This window comes from Symsagittifera roscoffensis, chromosome 2 (assembly GCF_963678635.1).
Source record: "Symsagittifera roscoffensis chromosome 2, txSymRosc1.1, whole genome shotgun sequence".
In the NCBI taxonomy this organism is placed as follows: Eukaryota; Metazoa; Xenacoelomorpha; order Acoela; family Convolutidae; genus Symsagittifera; species Symsagittifera roscoffensis.
The window spans coordinates 55317620-55328869 of NC_087063.1; positions in this window are offsets into that span (position 1 = coordinate 55317620).

Sequence of the window (11250 nt, forward strand, 5' to 3'; positions counted from 1 at the left end):
AAAAAAGAAAAACTCTCATTCCTAAAGAAACGAACTCCACTGAGAAGTTCGCTCCAATTTTTTCACCAAAGTACGAAGTGATTTCTAATTTATTACCAACTGAAGCAACTCACAGCTCATTAGATTTATTTGAAAAACCTCCTCTACTCGTTACATTTGAAAAATGCATTCACTCAAAAAATTGGTCTATTTTATTCACCTGATAGTCCCATGCTCAAATTTGAAGTTTTAGGAGATAGAAACAACTTTATTGATCTTCAACGAACTCGCTTGGAGATTGTAGCACGCATTGTTCAAAATAATGGTAATGTACCTGCGAACTCACGCCACAGAGGCAGGGCAACGAGACGCACCATATTTGGTTAATAATCCACTTTCATCTTTATTTTCGAATGCACCATGTCCCTGAATGGAGAAAAAATTTCAACAACTAATGCCAATTTTGCCCATAAGAGTTTCATTGAGACAGAATTTTCTCACGGTAATGATTCAAAGAAAACGTGGCTTGCTTGTCAAGGCTATTATTATGAAGATAATCCATCAGGTATTGATGGTGCTAATGGGCAAGCTGAAGGTGTCGCTGAACGTATGCGAATCGTAGCAGCATCAAGCGAATTACGATTATTTGGTAAAACTGCCTGTTATTTTTTATCATGCGACAAACATCTTATCAGCGGTGTTACAATAAGACTTTCTCTGAGACGATCTCCTAATGACTTTGTTATTATGTCTGAGCACGCTAATAAACGTTACCAAGTCCAAATCACTGAGGCTAACCTAGATGTGCGCAAAATGACAGTAACAGATTTTGTACTATCATCGATAGAAAAAACTCTGTTGAAAACACCTGCAATATACAATTATATTGAAGTTTTACCAAGAACCTTTTTGGCCACAACTGGTGTGCAAAGTTGGCGACAAGAAGACGTTTTTGCCAAAGAGCCAGTTCGTCGAATGATTTTGGCAATGAGCTCGAATACAGCATACCTGGGTACTAACCGAACAAACCCGTTTCATTATCAAAAGTTTCAGCTGAATGAAATCATTGTTTACCGAAACGGCCTACCCATTGCAGGAACTCCTGTGTCAACGACTGATAACAAAAGAATATACTATAACACATTGGAAGCTCTAGACTTTGTTTTTAACATTAGGCATGGAATCAGTTTGGCTAATTATCACAATCATTATATTATGGCATTTGATCTCACATCTACTCAGGAGGCTTCACACGACTTTTCATCCTGAATTGACCAATTGCACCATTTCAGTAGTACTGAAGTTTGATGCACCGCTGGGGGAAAATGTAGAGTTACTTTTCATGGGAGAGCGTGCATCAACAGTTTACGTGCGTTCCGATAGAAAAATAGCTAAAAACACTCTAATGAATTGAATCGGGGAAAAAATTGACAATTTGCAGATTATTGAGCTTATTAACCGATGCAAACATTTGAAACATCGATTTCGCGGCATTTTTCTCGCCAACTTAGCATTTAATACAATATTGAAACGCGACAATACTTTCATGATAGTCAACGCATCAAACTCAGACCAGCCAGGAACTCATTGGTTACTGTTTGCTCAAGCTGATGGTCAAATCTTTTTTGCAGATCCTCTTGGACGAAGCCTACACAACTATCCACATGTATACAAAAATATGAGACGTTCTATCCATGAGGGAAACCAAATACTGATGAATAAGCCAATCCAATCAGCTAACTCGGTCTTGTGCGGACTTTACTGTATTTATGTTGCTCATGTTATAATTTCATCTAAATTTCCTATAGGTTTCAAGGTTAACGACCATGACATGATGCGTTTTGCTAAACATATGATGTTATAACTTTGTGATACTGTTGCATTTCTTTGATGATTTATATTTGATTTTTTTTTTGAAAAACAGGTTTTATGGTTGCTAGAACACATACCGCTGGAATTATCTCACAAATATTTTTCAAAAATTGTATTTCTTCTCCATTATAAATTTAACAAACAAAGTATTTGAATCAATCTCTAATCGACCATACCCACTCAAAACAATATCAATGATTTCTGAAAATTCAGCAGCATTATCCCCATTCAAAATTCGAATAAAACGTTCAATGGTTACATTAGTAATTAGATCAGTTTGAGTTTGAATGGATCGAGTCTGTGATGCAAAGCAAATCTGCGGCAATCTTTTTCGCAAAGAAACTCCGGCGGTGTCAAGGTTGTTAGTCGAATTGTAGTTAACAGCCAATTTCATTTTTTCCATCAGTGGTCCTGATAGATGATATTTGCTGCACCACATAATCAAACATTTAAAGGATGAAAGGAGGCAAGGCACAATAAAAGATTTTAAGTTCATCTTTTTAACTGCTTTAGTGCATTCTTATGTAACTTCGATAAGAACGTGGTAATGTGGGTGACCATTGGCAGGAGATTGGGAACAAAATTCGTTCTGATTTGAATGGACTGCAAATGCAAAGTTCGTATTAGAAGGAAGGTCAGAGACGTCGGGTTCATTGTTCAGAAAAAAAAATTTAAAGTTTTTCCGAAATTGTTTAAAGTATTCCGGCGATTGTTCATACATTACTTCAACCATTCTGATAATTAATAAATGAAACTGGGTTTTTTTTTTTTCAATTTACTCAAGCCACTCGACATTTTTTGTTGGAATAATCTTCGTCATCGTCGTCTCCGTTTTCACTGTTACAGTCTTTTTCGGAGTAAACCGATCGTTTTGATTTATATCGTCGTTTTTGAGGTTTATCGTTTCCTGTTGTGGAAGTTGAAATTTTTTCACCAGTTGGTGCTCTGATCATTTTTTTTACTTTTGAATAATTATCTGCTAAGCAATCAAATTCTTTCGTCGTCAAAGTAACTGCTTGATACATTTTGAACACTTTTTCGTCAGTTTTCTTATACAATTTTAGTGTAATATAGGTACTTGTTTTTTCAAATGTTTTTGTTCCAACTCTGACTATACGTTTTTCTCCTGAAGAAATATCACGAAAGTCATCAAAAAAGTTAGTATCACTTTCAAGCGTGTACATAGTTGGGTAGCGTTAATTTTATTCAACCGTATCAGTCAAGAGACAATTTTAAAATGATTTACCCAGCCGGTGAATAGCTTAACTCGGGCAATTTCTTTTACGGTATTCCTTAAGCTACATTGGGACTTTTAATTTGTTTGCAGTTGGAAATTTATGAGTTTAAGTTATACATGTCAAATCTGTCTAGCAAATTCCCGTTTTAGCTCATAAATCTCAACGGTTTTACCCTGGCGGCATGCCTGTTATCTCTTTGAAGTGTAAAACTTCTGTCATTTTGTGCTTAGCGTATCATAAAAAGGCGCTATGCTGTTTCTTTGAAGTATAGATTTTCAAAGCGTTCACATTTCTACTTTAATTGCAAAAGCCCTGAAAACATTAAAATTTTACAAAACCCGATTTATGGTAATTGGCTAAAACTTAGACCACCAGCAATAAAAAAACTAAAAGTGGTACGTCAAACTAAATCTACTCACTGTTTTTATTCAATCTCTCAAAATCAAACAAAACAAAATTTTCAACGATGGCAACTCCACTGCAAATTATTTCAATTAATTCTCTTGAAAGTGCTATATTGTACCAAACTTATACCAGAGATTCTATCGTAGTGATTCAACAGGAACGGTAAATGCGTCATCGAAAAGCAAGTCCTTTGAACGATCTTGATCCAGGAAGCAGAGAATTCGATGAATGGGTCACTAAAAACCATATGATGTTACCCAACTATTTGCTAGATCAAATTGGTATCCTCATACAAAGCAGAAAACAGGTCTACGAGAGTTGCTGTGTGACTGAATCGTATCCTGCGCTGAAGCGCACAGATATTCAAGACCCTACTTGCCTTGATCGTTCACCGAGAAAAATACTGTTTAACTACGATTGCCAATCGATCACCTTTTACGAAAATCAGGAAGGATCCATTAGAGATTTAGCAGAGCGAGAAAGCTACTGGAAAATTGAGTCGATTGAAATACCAGATTCAACAGAAAAAAAAGATGAGGACCAGCAGACGCCCAAAACCCCAATAAAACCGGATATTTTTCCAATCACTCAACAACAGCAGCAGCATACTTCTTCTGCTTCTTCTTCTTCCGGCAGTCAAAGTCCCACTTATGTAACTTCGATAAGAACGTGGTAATGTGGGTGACCATTGGCAGGAGATTGGGAACAAAATTCGTTCTGATTTGAATGGACTGCAAATGCAAAGTTCGTATTAGAAGGAAGGTCAGAGACGTCGGGTTCATTGTTCAGAAAAAAAATTTAAAGTTTTTCCGAAATTGTTTAAAGTATTCCGGCGATTGTTCATACATTGCTTCAACCATTCTGATAATTAATAAATGAAACTGGGTTTTTTTTTCAATTTACTCAAGCCACTCGACATTTTTTGTTGGAATAATCTTCTTCATCATCGTCTCCGTTTTCACTGTTACAGTCTTTTTCGGAGTAAACCGATCGTTTTGATTTATATCGTCGTTTTTGAGGTTTATCGTTTCCTGTTGTGGAAGTTGAAATTTTTTCACCAGTTGGTGCTTTGATCATTTTTTTTACTTTTGAATAATTATCTGCTAAGCAATCAAATTGTTTCGTCGTCAAAGTAACTGCTTGATACATTTTGAACACTTTTTCGTCAGTTTTCTTATACAATTTTAGTGTAATATAGGTACTTGTTTTTTCAAATGTTTTTGTTCCAACTCTGACTATACGTTTTTCTCCTGAAGAAATATCACGAAAGTCATCAAAAAAGTTAGTATCACTTTCAAGCGTGTACATAGTTGGGTAGCGTTAATTTTATTCAACCGTATCAGTCAAGAGACAATTTTAAAATGATTTACCCAGCCGGTGAATAGCTTAACTCGGGCAATTTCTTTTACGGTATTCCTTAAGCTACATTGGGACTTTTAATTTGTTTGCAGTTGGAAATTTATGAGTTTAAGTTATACATGTCAAATCTGTCTAGCAAATTCCCGTTTTAGCTCATAAATCTCAACGGTTTTACCCTGGCGGCATGCCTGTTATCTCTTTGAAGTGTAAAACTTCTGTCATTTTGTGCTTAGCGTATCATAAAAAGGCGCTATGCTGTTTCTTTGAAGTATAGATTTTCAAAGCGTTCACATTTCTACTTTAATTGCAAAAGCCCTGAAAACATTAAAATTTTACAAAACCCGATTTATGGTAATTGGCTAAAACTTAGACCACCAGCAATAAAAAAACTAAAAGTGGTACGTCAAACTAAATCTACTCACTGTTTTTATTCAATCTCTCAAAATCAAACAAAACAAAATTTTCAACGATGGCAACTCCACTGCAAATTATTTCAATTAATTCTCTTGAAAGTGCTATATTGTACCAAACTTATACCAGAGATTCTATCGTAGTGATTCAACAGGAACGGAAAATGCGTCATCGAAAAGCAAGTCTTTTGAACGATCTTGATCCAGGAAGCAGAGAATTCGATGAATGGGTCACTAAAAACCATATGATGTTACCCAACTATTTGCTAGATCAAATTGGTATCCTCATACAAAGCAGAAAACAGGTCTACGAGAGTTGTTGTGTGACTGAATCGTATCCTGCGCTGAAGCGCACAGATATTCAAGACCCTACTTGCCTTGATCATTCACCGAGAAAAATACTGTTTAACTACGATTGCCAATCGATCCCCTTTTACAAAAATCAGGAAGGATCCATTGGAGATTTAGCAGAGCGAGAAAACTACTGGAAAATTGAGTCGATTGAATCACCAGATTCAATAGAAAAAAAAAGATGAGGACCAGCAGACGCCCAAAACCCCAATAAAACCGGATATTTTTCCAATCACTCAACAACAGCAGCAGCATACTTCTTCTGCTTCTTCTTCTTTCGGCAGTCAAAGTCCCACTGCACCAAACTTAGTAGCTGAGACTCCGCCTATAAATGCTTGCTATGCGCCGAAAAAACGCAAACTGCAATTTAGAGATCTCTGAAAACTCAAAAAAAAATTGTTTCCACCGAGAGTGCACCAGTTTGGGGGTTTATTATTTAGTTTGATAAGTTTTTTTTTATTATTGTGGCTAAATCTTTGTTTACGTTTTGTTTTTGATTTTTCTAATTTAATGTTTGCTCTCTAACTTCTTTTTCAGAAATCTTTGAAAGAATAAAACTAATCAAAAAGAAACATATTTTAGATTTTTTTTGTTTTTGAAAAAAAATAAGAGTTTCAAAATTTTGTTTGAAACAAATAGTGGTATCAAAAATTATCCTCTGGTTTCGACCAGTAGTAGATGATCAACTTAGCTAATGAATGTTTGCCTGTATATGCAACACCTAACATGTTCTTTCTGTTCAAAACCGAAACCAGAAAAAGTATGCAAAATTTCGTTTTTGTTTTTTGTCCAAAAATTGTCAAAAATTGATTTCGTGAACTGCAACTTTATCTCATACTGTTGCTATAAGGGTATTACGGCTGATGAAACCCACAGTGTCTTGATACAAAGCTTTTTGAAAAGTAATTTTTGAGAAAATCGAAATTCATTAAAATTCATCGTTGGCTAAGTGTCGTTCACTATGAAGCCGTGCTCAGAAATGGATGAAACCAATTTTTTTAGACTCAGCGTTTTCGAGTCTAGGCGGCTACGTTTCAAAAGATATTTGGTGGTTTTTGAAAGGACTGCATATCCACTGAGCCAATGGTCCTCAACACCCTGCAGTGGAAACCATCTAAAAGTAAAAGCTGAAACACTGCAAAGGACCCAACAGATACCTGAATCAGTGAACATATACGCCGAATGAATTTAATAAAAACAAAAAAATCGAAAAAGAATAAATTGACCTGTTTGGTTTTTTCGAAGTTTAACATGAAAAATTCCCATGATTTAATTTTTAAAAAATTCATGATATGAAGCTTTATCACTTCTTTGACAGCTCAATTGATGATTAACTACATTCGGTGTAAGGCTTTCATTTCACTCTGCTGGGCTTAGGTCTACTCGGGTGAGGTCTTTTTGAATTGAGTGCCGATGAATTGTTTGAAGCTACTTAACTTGTTTAGGAACTTTGTGGTTAATTCAGAAAATTTGGTTGATTTATGAGACTATTTTATAGGTTTATATAATGAGCTGAAGTTGTTTTCTTTGATGTATCTGTGAGCAATTTGGGTGCACCCTCTCGATTTTATTAATCTAAGCTCCACCTTAGGAAACCACTCTTAGTTTGGCAATTAAGCAAACGATAGAAAAAGTTTGAAAATCTAAACAGATTTAATCGCAGTCGTAAAACAAACGGAAAATCACTTGAACTCTTTTGACTTGTAAACCAGTATCTGCTTTATTTGAACCTAGCTTTCCGAAATATCAAAATTTTCAAAAACAACCACCTCGCAATGTCTACAAAAGTCGTACCCTGTAATCTCTGACAAAAAAAAATGAGTGACCGGCGAAGCCTCAAAAAACATCTTATGGCTGTTCACAAGATTGATCCTGTGAAAACCGACTACATCTGTGGTCACTGTGAACTAGAGGATAAGTCACTTCGTGTCATTTGGGAACATGTGGTGGAGCGTCACAAAACAATCGATAAAACGGAAGAAAGAAGAATTTGTCTCTACGACATGAATGTGTTCCAAAATGATCGCGCATATGCTGCGCATATGCTAAACGAACACGGTCTGCCAGCGTGGGATGTGAGCCGAGAAATCCTCACTTCTATACAGCCTGAGACAGCTTTTGATGGAGCAGTCAAGACATACGATATAGTGCCGATGGAAACGGAAGTGGACCTACTAGCGCTATTCGTGACCAAGAGAGACGAAATCGAAAAGCTGATACTTCAAAATACTATGTATGAGCCTCAGAAAGCTCAATTGTCGGCAGAAGTAACTCTTGAAAAAGAAAAAGCAGATGGCACAGAAGAAGTAATAACCATCTTCGCCAATTGCAAAATGCTTGCTGTAGACGTTCAAGGATGGACCCAGGACCAATTCTATGATTGCGTAGACCAAATGTTGTCTACTGTTCATCAATATGCGTCTCATGGTAGCGGCTGGAGAATCCGCAGGATTGATAAGATTGTCCTAAAAATGGTGAAGTCTGCACCGACCAGGGGTTCATCGTACTTGCCACTACCAGCCGATCTACTGAAACTCAAACGCTTCTTGTTGAATATTCGCAATTATGAAGACGATAGATGCTTTGAGTACTGCTTCGTTGCTGAGTATCATCGGCAGAACAATATCCCGCTTACTCTTCGTACGATGCAGAGTAAAGAGGAGGAGAAAGCGAGCTTCTATGATTATCGCAGAAACTCAACAGCGCACGAGCCAACTGGTGATTTTGTGTACCCAATGGGACTACCGGCTATTGCACGCTTCGAAATTTTGAATGAAGTGGAAGTGAATGTCTTCAGGTTAGTTGCAGTTTTAATCAAATTTTTTTTTAAATTGGTGTGAAGCTGTATCTAAGCACATCAGAATAAATGGTTGGCTGCACATTCGTTGAAGAATTATTATTATGATGACATTAAAAATTAGTATAAAAATATCATTCAAAATTTTTCTCTAGGTACAATGAAAAGACTCTTCTACCCTTGAGAGTGTCAAAATATCAGACTAATTTTGTTGTGGATTTGCTGCTTCTAAACGATACGGGCACGCATCACTACGTCGTGATAAAAGACCTGAACAAGCTAGTGAGCAAAATGCAAAAAAGAAAACTGAGATCGAGAAACATGCTGTGCCGAAATTGCTTCCACCGGTGCTCATCTGAGGAACGACTTGAGCGCCACCAGTTAATCTGCATGGGGAACGAACCAGCAATCGTTACCATGCCAAATGTTGACAAGAGCAGTGTAGGCTTCAAAAACATCGGTGCTCGAAGCTATAGTCCATTCGCGGTTTACTTTGATTTGGAGTCTGTGCTGGAGAAGGTGGAGACAGTGAGAAATAATCCTACCTGCTCGAGCACAACCGTGATTGAAAAACATAAGCCCACCAGTTTTTGCCTTGTCGTTGTGGAAGCTGGAAACCCGAAACTGGCGGTTTTTTTTTCACTTCATCGAGGAGTGGACGCCATGACTAAATTCGTTCGAATGCTGGAAGTATTGGCGCGTGATTTTCTTAATAAAAAACGACGATACCCGAACTACCTCGGAAGCACCACTATTCTTGAAGACAGTGACAAATGCTGGATTTGCGAAGAGGAATTCTCCGAAACTAACGCGAAAGTTTTGGACCATAATCATTTCGATGGATCATTCCTCGGATGGGCTCACAACAAATGCAACTTCCTGAGACGTACCATACAATTCACCCCTGTCTTTGCCCACAATCTCCAGAATTATGATTTGCACCATGTACTGAAGAGTCTGCAAGATACCAATACCAGAAACATCTTTTTGGTCATTCCTCTCAATGACGAAAAATTTATTTCACTTACAATGAAAGTGTGGATTAGATCGTACACTAACGAAAAAAGAAATGTCCAACATGTCTACGAAGGAATCCGTTTTGTGGACAGTTGTAAATTTATGAACAGCTCACTCAATGAGCTAGCTCGAAATCTACCCGTGGAAAAGTTCATATATCTCAATAACCACTTTGCTACCCGACCGGAAGAAGATAAAGCATTGATTCGACAAGAAGGTTACTTCCCCTACTCGTATGTTGACAGCCATGCAAGATACACAGAAGATGGACTACCTGCACGCGACAAGTGGACACACACGCTGCAAGGAGGTGTTGTTAGTGTCAGTGAAAAAGAATACCAACATGCATGGTTAGTGTACACTCGTTTCGGTTGTCAGACTTTGGGCGAATACAGCGATTTGTATCTAACGACTGATACCTTGATTCTTGCATGCGTTTTCGAAGAGTTTAGACGAGTGTGTTATGAAACATATAAGCTAGATTAAGCTCAATATTTCACGGTTAGCAATCTCTCAGGGGATGCATTTTGCGAACATGCAAGGCTGACCTCCATTTGCTCACTAATAGGGAGCACTTGGATATGGCAGAAAACCTGATCAGGGGGGGGGGGGGCATTGCTAGTGTGCTTGAAAAAAGATTTGTTTCCGCCAACAATAAATTTGTGAAAAACAGCCTAACACGGATTACCCACTCGCCCCAACAAAAGAAGTTGTGTCCAAAATGTGGCTCTGTGAGCTTCAATTGGACATGTTGAAAAAAATAAACATTTCGGATAAAGTGGGCACTACGCCAAAGCTCATACAAAACTTCTTTCCAAAGAAAAACTATACTGTACACTACCTAACACTTCAGCTCTATGTCAAACTTGGTTTGAAAATTGAAAAAATAAATCGAGTACTGCAGTTTAGACAAGAAAAATTTATTGCACCATATGTTCAGTTGAACACTGAGCTCCGAAAAAAAGCTACTACCAAGTTTGAACAAGATTTCTTCAAGCAAATAAAAAATAGTGCGTTTGGAAAATTCTGCGAATCAAAAAGGAATCGACTTATTGTAGATATTGTTCGCAATGCTGAAGAACTGCAAAATTTATCAAGGAAAAAAAGATTTAGCAGTATAAAAATTATTGACCAACACTTGGTATCTGTAACCTCAAAACCTGTGAACATTAAATGGGATAAGCCCAAAATTGTTGGTGCAACGATACTAGATTTAGCAAAATTTTACATGTTCCAGTTCCATTACAACATAATCAAGAAAAATTTTGACGCAACTCTTTTATATTCGGACACTGATTCGTTCCTGTATGAAATCCGCAGCAAAGATCTCTACAATGAAATTGAAAAAAACCATGAACTGCGAAATCATTTTGACTTTTCAAATCTACCAGCCACCCACCCCCTCTACACCAACGAGAATTTGCGCGTTGCGCGTTACCCTCAAATTCAAGGATGAGTTTGCTGGGGAAATCGTACAGGAGTACGTCGGACTAAAACCCAAACTGTACAGCATTATTTCTTCCAGTAAGTTTCTTTTTCTTTTCTTTTACCATTTTGCAATTACCATTTTAGAAAAGGGCAACAAAAACAAATCATAAGATTATCTAGTGAGGGTTGGGATGAGGGGGAAGGGAGGTATTTGTGTGGAAAAGGGAAAAAAAACTGTTAAAAATTTGAAGTAAATCGATTGTATTTTTGTTTCAGAAGGGGATAGCTAAATATGCAAAAAGGGCGCTAACCCATAATGAATATAAAGAAACTTTGACTTACTGTTCGCTGGTCCGGTCAGAAAATGTGAGGATAAATTCCTGTAATCACAATT